Here is a 12,389-nt window from a genome sequence, read left to right on the forward strand (position 1 = left end):
GGAGCGTCATTTACATCAACCAATGATGTGGATAAATTTCATGCAATGATAAACAATAATAAAATTAAATGAATTAATTTTGTTATTATTGCAATAGGATTAAGGTTAAAGATAAGAAATTAAGACTCGGACCGAGAATATCCGCGAAAAAGAAGTTAAATGAATGATACGTATTATTCGCTATTATGAATAATAAAGTATCAATAAATGCAAATTTAGGAACTTGGGTAGGGGTAACCATCCAAGTAATACATTATTAATCGAACCCTCATGAGGAAGAACAGTGATCGCAGTAATGGATGTGATTATATAAAAGCCTAGTAAAATAAACTTTATGAAAGTGTTAGAATAAGAACGGGTAAACCCCAAAAGCCGTATAACCATGACAGTGGTTTTACCAAATAAGACTTGAGAAATGGGCCTTCGGAACATTAGCAAAAGAAATAGACCTAAGGGTCGCTAACAACAGAAAGGTGGTGTTCGGAAATCAAGTAAGCAAAATGCTTGATAATAAAGGTAAACGGAAGCCGGATAATGGGAGCATATTACATTAAGGTAATAAGCCCAAGGGAAGGGATAAGAATCAAGGTAATTAAAATTATAAACTAACAAACAAGAATGCTAAGGCACAAGGATGAAAGTTTGACTATTATAAGTAATAAAGTCCATCAGAACAAGTCAAACAAAATAAATGGAAGAATTAAGGAATCGGTGAAATAAAGGCGACAGGTTACGCTAATACCACCGAATAAATCAAAACGAAATTTTAATGCATGTCAGAATGATGACTCTAATAATGACTTCGGTAAAATAACCGATAGATGGGTAGGACTACGGATATATGCGTAAATCAAGAGACGGTACCCAGATTAAAAGTCAAAAGACTCGGATTAAGAGCTATAACTAAGAGACGATGAAATTTCGCAAAACAGAAATTTTGATAGTTATGTCCAACTATTTTAATATTGGACGGGCCGAATAAAGTATAATACTTGATATTCCAAGTAATCGCAACCCGAATAATGAAAGTGCGAAATATTACTGAACCGATGTGATAGGTCGTAAAAGAATATGGAAAGGAAAACGCAAACCAATAAAATCGGGGTGTTAAAAACATTAAGATAACGAACCCGGTAATGGGTTGAAAGGAAATAGGGCCATAAACCAAATAACGGTATGAGTAAAATAAACCAACGCGAAGGTGACATAAGAAGTCATAGAGTCGGAAAGATAATCCGAAAGAAAATGAGTATAGCTTTAGACTACGGTCAAGGTCAAATAAATTTTTGAAAGCAAAAATTTATTTATTCTAAACATAAAAAGGGGGTGCCTTAACGCCATATGTATACTATTATCATTAAAAAAAGATATGAAAAGAAGATGATCCATGAGATCACCATAACCTTCAGGTTATAAACAATGTAAAGGTCTACGGGACCAAAATGACCTTCGGGTCACAAATACAACGGAACAAACTATAGGGTCTCACCCTAAAAAAGGTGAAGACCTAATAAAATAGCCTACGAAGCTAAGTAAAGGAACCTGCAGGTCGATAATGTATAGCATGGGAGCCAGTCATGAGTTCCCGCGTAAAATGATAAGGGAGAAGAATAATTCTTGTTGTCAATTTCTGATATGATTAAACGACATGGTTAAAGGGAAAAGCATTAAACTAAAATTCAGTTTTAGTAAAGAAACGATGTTCTAACACCTATAAATACCGAGAGAGAGAAATTAGAAAAAGGGTTAATACTAAAGGATATAGGTATTAACGCCGATAGGTGTAAGAAGATGTATTCAAAGGAAGATTCATAATAATGAAAAGCTGACATAAACCTAAACATGACGTGATGTGATCACGGACACAAAAGGGATACAAAATACAGCCACGTAATAATACGAGTTATTAGATGTGAAAATATAAACACGCAAAATGCAGAGGACGGCATTATAGTATACCCAAATAACGAGGTATGTGACCAATTGGTCAAGGCGATAAAGCAAGTTATAGTCAAAATGATGTTGTGACTTATGTAGAGCACTTGTCAATGTAAGGTTAGCGTGAAGTAAGTATGCTGACGGACTCAGTGACTGGATGGTCTAAAGACAACCCGGTCAAATAGGCGACAAGGATAGGAAATAGATGATAAAAGGTTACGGTCCAAAAGGACATATGCCTAAAAGACAAACATGTAAATACGAATAAAAACCTTATGCCGGACAAGAGGGAATGCCTTGAAAAAAAAACGAAACTAAGACGGTTAGGTCCAAACCAAAGGACTACTTAAAGAAGGTTTCGGGGACGAAACCCTTTTAAGGGGGGTGGACTTGTAACATCCCGAAAATATAATACTTTATATTGAAATTATAAAGTATAAAATAAACAAATATAAACTAGCTAGGAATAAATAACCTAGTTAGTCATAAGTCTAGTTATAACAAGAAACTTGGTTGATAACATGGAAAATCTAACTTAATAATTGATGTGGGGGGGGGGGGGCAAAGTTGTCAAGTTTGAAACTTGAATTACTAAAACAAAAAAAAATACCAAACACACACTTTGAGTGTGTGTCTGGTTCGTACAAAACACAGGGGGCGACCAAGAAACCCCCATCAAACCCTACTTCATGTAAATTGCTCAAATTGAAGACCAAATTCAGTTCCAAATCGATTTCCAAGCACGAAATTGTGATCTCCTCTAAAAAGGGATCATAAGGTATGTAATTTCAATGCAAAATCTTCACCCAAATTTTTGAGTGAATTCATGAAATTCAAGAATTGATGTTGCATGTTAGTTGTTTTGAAAGAAATAGTGACTAGGGACAAACCCTAGTTAATTACTTGTTGAAATTTTGCTTAATTCTAGTGAATACCATAATCACCATTGAAGGTGATAGGTGGGTTTTGTATGTAAAACACTAGAATTAGATTGTTTTTCTAGTATAATTCGAATTCTAGGAAGTGAATTCAGATATTGACAATGTGAAAATTGATATGAACATGCTTAGTAGATGCTAATATTGGCTAATAACAAGCCATGAACATGATCATAAGCTTTGAGAAATTATGCCCTTAAGGTGTTTGTAAAAATGCCTCAAAGAAGGCTTAGAAACTTGGAATTTGAGTTAAAACGCATAATTGTAAGTTTCGGCAAATTATGCGATATATGCTAAGAAAAGAGTTCTAAACAGGTCGAATTGAACTCTTTAGGTAAGGAATCCGGATCGTCAAGTGGACAAGCCGGCGGAGATACGCGTTTGAAGAGGGTGCTTTAAAGGTACATGACTTGTCGTCTCGTTACACTTACGTAGATAAACCTAGTCTTAGATATGTTTAATAATGATATAGTGAAAATGATTATGTTTGGTATGTCAATGAAGTGATGTAACTCACTCGACAACCAAACGGGTCAAAATAGTTAAATAAATATGTTGTTGATGATATTGTTTAAATAGCCGTGTTGGAACGTCAATGAAGTGATGTAACTCACTCGACAAACCAAACGGGTTAAATAATGGTCGAATTATTAGTGTTTGAAATGACTTAAACATCACTAGTTAAATGGGGTCAAAAGCGTAAACCATGGAATGGTAGTGATACGCTAAGATTAACAAGCCCGGGAATGGGTAATTATGGCTAGAAACCAACGTTGATGAATTATGCAAGTGCGTGACTTTAGTCTCGTTACATTATGTAAAGATGTTTGGTTTTAGTGTATAAATGATGTCGTAGTGGAATGGATGCGTTTGATGCGTCGTTAAAGTGGCGAAGTTCACTAGACCATCAAACGGGTCAAAATAAAGAATTGAAATCAGGTTTGGCTTGTCAATAAAGTGATGGTCTTCACTAGATAGCCAAACGGGTCAAAATGAGGCTTGTAAAGGAATCAAGTGGGTAGAGACTTGAAAGTTTCATACCTCGCTAGGTAATGGATGGTACCACACCAATGAATTGGTTATGTTAATTTAAGTTATGAACCCGTGATATCGGGTTAAACACTAAAGATAAATAAAATGAGTCGTTTGAAACGGAATGATGAATTCCGAGAAAAACGAGCTTTCAGTTCCAAGGAAACATGAAACTATGAATAACGTAAACACACCAAGATGTACAAGCCCGGGAACTTGGGTAACGGCACCTAAAGGTTTGGAATAAGAAATTGGAAATAAACACTTATAGTTAGAATGGGTTGAATAATTGGTAGTATAGAAACTTTTAGCCGTATGATCGGTGAGTCGATTGTTGGTACGATAGTTGAAAAGAACATGTCCGTAAAGAATTTACAGACATACATGAAAAGAAATGGCCTAAAAACGGTATTTGGATTTGAGAGAAATCCACAAAATAGTTGAATGGTAAATTCCCAGTGTCTACCGTAAATTACGGTATACACCGTAATTTACGGTGGAGATCAAAATATTACGGTGAGTCGCTCCTGTGTTACGGCAGAACCAGAGACACTTAAGGTCTACCGTAACTTACGGTAGTCACCGTAAGTTACGGTGGAACCCAGAAAATTTGTATTTTATTTGTTAATTTTCGATGTCGAAATTCGTTTATATGTAACATATTAATGTCAAACTAATGTTTTTAGTGTTTGACCCTAGGTATGGATGAGGACCTCTCGGATGATGATCAAGTACATTGTAAGGAACCGAACACGTATTTTGAAGCTTCCGCACTAAGTATTTATATTAAATAAATACTAATCACGGTTTACAAAAAAACTTTCGTGTTTAAAGACCAAACCTACTTGTTGTAGTACTCAAAACAAACATAAGTTAATGCATAACAAGTTTAAAGTTAATCCTTACTAGTCAGCTAACAACTAGTTTGAAGGATTCAAAACACGATTAACAAAACATTTACAACATGATTAAAGTCAAGACAAGATTTAGTTTAGTGCGGAAGCTTCAAAATACGTGTTCGGTTCCTTACAATGTACTTGATCATCATCCGAGAGGTCCTCATCCATACCTAGGGTCAAACACTAAAAACATTAGTTTGACATTAATATGTTACATATAAACGAATTTCGACATCGAAAATTAACAAATAAAATACAAATTTTCTGGGTTCCACCGTAACTTACGGTGACTACCGTAAGTTACGGTAGACCTTAAGTGTCTCTGGTTCTGCCGTAACACAGGAGCGACTCACCGTAATATTTTGATCTCCACCGTAAATTACGGTGTATACCGTAATTTACGGTGGACACTGGGAATTTACCATTCAACTATTTTGTGGATTTCTCTCAAATCCGAATACCGTTTTAGGCCATTTCTTTTCATGTATGTCTGTAAATTCTTTACGGACATGTTCTTTTCAACTATCGTACCAACAATCGACTCACCGATCATACGGCTAAAAGTTTCTATACTACCAATTATTCAACCCATTCTAACTATAAGTGTTTATTTCCAATTTCTTATTCCAAACCTTTAGGTGCCGTTACCCAAGTTCCCGGGCTTGTACATCTTGGTGTGTTTACGTTATTCATAGTTTCATGTTTCCTTGGAACTGAAAGCTCGTTTTTCTCGGAATTCATCATTCCGTTTCAAACGACTCATTTTATTTATCTTTAGTGTTTAACCCGATATCACGGGTTCATAACTTAAATTAACATAACCAATTCATTGGTGTGGTACCATCCATTACCTAGCGAGGTATGAAACTTTCAAGTCTCTACCCACTTGATTCCTTTACAAGCCTCATTTTGACCCGTTTGGCTATCTAGTGAAGACCATCACTTTATTGACAAGCCAAACCTGATTTCAATTCTTTATTTTGACCCGTTTGATGGTCTAGTGAACTTCGCCACTTTAACGACGCATCAAACGCATCCATTCCACTACGACATCATTTATACACTAAAACCAAACATCTTTACATAATGTAACGAGGCTAAAGTCACGCACTTGCATAATTCATCAACGTTGGTTTCTAGCCATAATTACCCATTCCCGGGCTTGTTAATCTTAGCGTATCACTACCATTCCATGGTTTACACTTTTGACCCCATTTAACTAGTGATGTTTAAGTCATTTCAAACACTAATAATTCGACCATTATTTAACCCGTTTGGTTTGTCGAGTGAGTTACATCACTTCATTGACGTTCCAACACGGCTATTTTAAACAATATCATCAACAACATATTTATTTAACTATTTTGACCCGTTTGGTTGTCGAGTGAGTTACATCACTTCATTGACATACCAAACATAATCATTTTCACTATATCATTATTAAACATATCTAAGACTAGGTTTATCTACGTAAGTGTAACGAGACGACAAGTAACGTACCTTTAAAGCACCCTCTTCAAACGCGTATCTCCACCGGCTTGTCCACTTGACGATCCGGATTCCTTACCTAAAGAGTTCAATTCAACCTGTTTAGAACTCTTTTCTGAGCATATATCACATAATTTGCCGAAACTTACAATTATGCGTTTTAACTCAAATTTCAAGTTTCTAAGCCTTCTTTGAGGCATTTTTACAAACACCTTAAGGGCATAATTTCTCAAAGCTTATGATCATGTTCATGGCTTGTTATTAGCCAATATTAGTATCTACTAAGCATGTTCATATCAATTTTCACATTGTCAATATCTGAATTCACTTCCTAGAATTCGAATTATACTAGAAAAACAATCTAATTCTAGTGTTTTACATGCTCCTACAAAACCCACCTATCACCTTCAATGGTGATTATGGTATTCACTAGAATTAAGCAAAATTTCAACAAGTAATTAACTAGGGTTTGTCCCTAGTCACTATTTCTTTCAAAACAACTAACATGCAACATCAATTCTTGAATTTCATGAATTCACTCAAAAATTTGGGTGAAGATTTTGCATTGAAATTACATACCTTATGATCCCTTTTTAGAGGAGATCACAATTTCGTGCTTGGAAATCGATTTGGAACTGAATTTGGTCTTCAATTTGAGCAATTTACATGAAGTAGGATTTGATGGGGGTTTCTTGGTCGCCCCCTGTGTTTTGTACGAACCAGACACACACTCAAAGTGCGTGTTTGGTATTATTTTTTTTTTTTGTTTTAGTAATTCAAGTTTCAAACTTGACAACTTTGCCCCCCCCCCATCAATTATTAAGTTAGATTTTCCATGTTATCAACCAAGTTTCTTGTTATAACTAGACTTATGACTAACTAGGTTATTTATTCCTAGCTAGTTTATATTTGTTTATTTTATACTTTATAATTTCAATATAAAGTATTATATTTTCGGGATGTTACAACAAGCGACCGAACAATGGTAACAAGTCTGCTTATGACTTTGTTTGCCCACCTATGCGCCGCATAGAATAAACAATGGTGGGCACAACCTTGCCCATAACCATGTTTATTGGCCCATAGTACAGATTCAAATTGTTCGACCAAACACGGCCAACAAGGATGCAACGAGGTAACCGCAAAGGACGTGCGGTTAAACTGAAGAACACGAACATCCCATGAAAAAGGGATCATCATTACATGTCCAATTGCTGAACATCGAGCTTGAGCAAAGCATTCGCAACATTACATCAGCTACCGCAGAGGTAACAACTAAATTTGTAGACATGGATATCTTCGGTCACCGTCTCAAAGGTTGGTTCGAAGCCTACTCTCTTCTTCATTCACCACCTCAAAGGTTGGTTCGAAGACGGAGATGAGATCTCAAAGGTTGGTTCGACACACCAACAGGTGGCAACCAGCCCGATGACATCAGAAAAAGGTAGCCCACTACCGAATCGGCTGAGAATTTCGCATCAGACGAAACTTACTCATCGGTACGGAAGAGACGTCACATGACTCTACCAGATCCCCAGCTTGATTTACGAACAACGAACGCATCTACATGGCCTAGAATCTTCTCCAGGCTGCAAACTACCTTCTAGACACTATAGTCCAGTGCTCCTCCCACATGCAACTTGCACGAGGCAGCAACACTAGACTGGAGGGACTTGAAGGGGTATGGTCCTAAATCTCGCGCCAGCTGACCGCGAGTGACCATTACCCGTATCAAAACACCCCCACCAGCAAGGAACTTCTCTGCGTCCGTGCGGCCATGCACGAACGCATCCTTCGAATCCAGTTGGTCCAATGATGAGAAGAAGCCTTACCTTGTGTAGGAAAACAGATGTGCATAGCGATGCGGCTGGCACCGCATCATATGGACATTTTCGTCACGACAAGGGATCTGGGCAACAACAACAGTCACCACAGACGGTGATGCGGCTTGGCACCGCATCCCGCATATGTCTTTGTCAGAGCATAGAGCGCGAGAAACTCAAAGGTTACCGCAGGCAGCGATGCGGCCTGCATCGCATCCTGCCCACTAGGCAAGTGGGACTGACACCACAGAACAAGTGGCACCACTGGCAGTCGCCTGTCAGGCCATACGTAAACAACGGACTGACACTGCAGTAGGACGTGGCTTCACCTCCACAACCGACAAGCCTGACACACCTACAAAGAGGCAGCACGTCGTCAGTCCGTCCCTTCAACTCCTCCTTCACTCCTCGGCTATAAATACCAACCCCAAACCAGGTTTGAGGTATCTCTTCACAACTCCCTCACTACTACTACTATCACACTTTGCTTCCCAAGCAAATTACTGATCTCACGCCGGAGAGTGGTAACAAGGAGCACCCCCCACCCCATCCTCCTTGTTACGAGTCACGGCTTGTTTCCTTGTGCAAGAGATCAACCGGCGGACGATCCAGCCAGCGATCCTCGAGAGGAAGGGATTAACCCTTCTTGACGAGACCAGTGAGTTAACCCTGCCCGGTTAACCATTGTTTCATCACACCCTAAAGTGATTGAACCATACCCTACACCCTTAGTCTATATGAATACTCATTTATATTATCAACTCACCGACCTTCTCCCGATTAGTTCAAAACCAAACTCTCAAATGACTATTCAATGATAAATTGAAGATCATACATGGCAATGTGCAGATTACATATGTGACACAAATATACGTAGTCACGTAGATATTGGAATAAGGTTCTACAACTTTAGAGATTTGGGTAAGTTGCAAAGTCATTGGTCCATATTTTCAAGAAGACTAATCTGATAAATAGACAATAACTTCTTGAGAATTTTTTACAAGTAGCGCTATAAATACAAATTCTTTATAGAGATTTGGGGTAGTGCTCTACTGTTGTATTAATTCTAGAGATTATCAAAAGAGTAGGTACTCTTAAATCAAGTATCAGTATGTTAGTATGTTATGTTATGAGGTATGTTTTCTATTCATTCATGGTGTTCATCGATCAATATGTTGTTTCGATGGTTTGTTTGTTTTCATCAAACAAACTTTACTTTTGTCGATCTGTTCAAATGTATATCCTTATGGTTTTAATTTCATTTATGCTATTAACCTGCCTCTTTACAAATGCTTATTTTAACCGACAAGTCTTAGGTGAAAACCGCGACCACCAACCAGTGTCAGAGTCCGCTTATACTTAATTTGTCGAATCCATTATATCGCATGGTAAATTTATAACTTTTGTTCGTAATGTTAAAACTCTAATTTGCAAAAGATATTCTATCAAGAGAGTTTCTTGGTGGGGTTGGATCTAATTGGCAAAACCATTAGAGTTAAAGCGTTGCTCCTTTTAATGTCAAGGGTTTAAGCCCCGCCAAAGATGGTTTGGTGTAATTTAAGCCATTCAAAAGAAAAGAAAAAATGTTTCTTTAACTTTGTTCTCTAAGAGAACCATAATTGAGGGGTGGTGTGTATATGTATGTATAAAGTTATATACCAAATTAAATGACTTATATAGTTTATTGATATCAAAGAGTGTAGTAATGTGTAGTACCTTTTTACTTGACCAAATTATAGTTTGATGATGAACATTGATGTGTATATTTGTTTGTTTAGAACTTAGGAGTATGTTAGCGGGTGTATATGTTTTGTCATTCTAAAAAAATATAATATTTTTTTCTAAGTTTTAATTTTGTATCTTTTCAATTTTTCTGGACATATATTATATTCATGTGGTATCATGATCTATTTTTAGGGGAAAAGATCAAATAGGAAGTTAATTTTCGTTAGAAGGATAGAAAGCCATAGGATTATGACATGTGGCAAATTTTAAAATAAAGAGAAAGGATATTTTAGTCAATCCAACTTCTTCTTCCTTTTTCAAAACCCAGTAAATTCAAAAACCCACCATTTTCAAAACCCACCATCTTCAACTATTTCTTCACTTTCTATCTCAATAATCACTACATTATAGTGCGATTTTCATCACCAATCAATGATTCAGAACCCGATCAACGTGTTCTTCAGCTTTTTTTGAAGAAAACCCAGTTTAATTTCATAAAAAATCTCGTTTTTTCCGGTGATTTTGGAGATAATCACTCGATTCGTTTGATTCGAGCGTTGACAAGTGTTTCTATCATTCAAATTTCGTCAATTGATGAAGAAATCGGCTTCGATCTATGTAAGAAAATCTTTAATTTCATTTTCACGATCTGGGTTTTTGATTTAGTCATTGCGTTTTACGATCTTTGCGGGGGTCCGGGGGCGGCAGCCCCTGGCGGGGTCCAAGGGGCAGAGTTTTATGTGTCCATTGCGTTTTAGAAATGAGTCATTTTTAAGTGTTTTCTGACCATTGCGTTTTACATATAAGACATTTCTTTGTGTTTTTGGTGCATTGCGTTTTAGGTAAAACACTTTTTTATGTGTTTTCAGTCCATTGTGTTTTAGAAAACGGACATTTTAAGTGTTTTCTGGCCATTGCGTTTTACAAATAAGACATTTCTTTGTGTTTTTGGTGCATTGCGTTTTACAAATAAGACATTTCTTTGTGTTTTCTGGCCATTGCGTTTTACAAATAAGTCATTTTTTTGTGTTTTTGGTGCATTGCGTTTTACGTGACAGACAGTTTTATGTGTTTTCTGGCCATTGCGTTTTACAAATAAGACATTTCTATGTGTTTTTGGTGCATTGCGTTTTACAAATAAGTCATTTCTTTGTGTTTTTGGTGCATTGCGTTTTAGAAAAATGTCATTTTTTAGGTTTTTTTTTCATTGCGTTTTACGTAACTGGTGGTTTTTCTATTGCGTTTTACGCAACTAGGTTTTAAATTTTTTTTTAAATATAGCAATAGTATACTCGTTTTAAAGATAAAAAAACGCTCGTTTTTTTGGTGCAATTTTTATAAAAAAAATAATGCCGTATGAAAGAGTTATTAACGTTTAAAAAATGGGGGGGAATTGGAGGAGAGAGAAACTATTGGCTTGGATTGACTAGAATGCCCTTGAACAAACTCACGCGCCTCTTTTCTTCCTTTTAATTTCCCTGATTTAATCTTAGCCCTTGATTAACTTAATGGATGGTCAAGATCACTTCCTATCCTTCCTAGCCAAATAAACTTCCTATTGTATCTCCACCCCTATTTTTAGAGGAAAAATACATATATATTCTTCTCGAAACCACTTATTCTCGAAAGCAAAAGTATATCATGTATAAGCTAAAGCATAATAAATGTATCTACATAGTTCAAATGAGGCAACTAAAATAAGCCAATATAAAGCACGAATTTAATAGACTCGAGCTCAACTCGACTCATCCGACCCACCCTTGCGTTTTATGTAATCTTGTTAAGTTTCTACAACTTGAGAATAATGGGTATGCCTTTCTCTCTCTCCTGTCTATTCTGAATCAGGTTGTCATTTGGGTAAATAGGTAGTTGTACAGTTGGCAGTTTGGCTTCTAGAAAGCATTTGGAATTGTCTAGTGAACCATGTGGGCTGCTATTGCGACTTTTTGATAAGGACTATTCTTCTGGATTCTTACTTGTACCCAACCAACTTCATCCAGATTATATGTTCTCTATGTGGTTTTCCTTTTAATTTCCACAATAATTCAATAATAAAAGTTTTAAAGTTTTGAAAATTAAATAACTTCTTGTTTTTTCTTAATGTTTCAACATTTGGAATTACCGTACAATCAATCATTAGTGATTGAGTGTGTACAACTCGGCATTTAAAAACACACATATTTACAATACATTATACTCGTAAATGAAAGACTACCAATTAAACTTCTCTTCAAAACTAAAGCGAAAATGAAAGATTGAAAGGAATATATACTTTCCATTCAAAATAACATAAATAAAAGATAAACTCACAAAATATCATTTTGAGTGTATATTTGATCTAAATAGTAATTTAATCAGACCTATAAAAATATAATCACTACGTATGATTAAGTATAACAAAATAAAAAAAATAACGGATGCACATTGATATCTTCATTGACATGGTTTAGACTACAAGGTGTGCCAGGGGGATGAAGAAGGGCGTGGAGCCCCACCTGTCTACCACGTTAGCAGAAGAGATTTTACCCTTAGGCTATACGGTATGA

At 36.3% G+C, this 12,389-nt stretch overlaps 1 long non-coding RNA gene across 1 annotated transcript; it reads left to right on the top strand.

The window, feature by feature from the left end:
* Positions 1-2,574: 2,574 nt before the first annotated feature.
* Positions 2,575-4,680, top strand: LOC110871096. The gene is made up of 3 exons (XR_002553477.2): positions 2,575-2,716; positions 3,211-3,277; positions 4,608-4,680. It is a non-coding gene; the product is annotated as an uncharacterized LOC110871096 (long non-coding RNA).
* The last annotated feature ends 7,709 nt before the right edge of the window (positions 4,681-12,389 follow it).

This window comes from Helianthus annuus, chromosome 8 (assembly GCF_002127325.2).
Source record: "Helianthus annuus cultivar XRQ/B chromosome 8, HanXRQr2.0-SUNRISE, whole genome shotgun sequence".
Taxonomy (NCBI): Eukaryota; Viridiplantae; Streptophyta; class Magnoliopsida; order Asterales; family Asteraceae; genus Helianthus; species Helianthus annuus.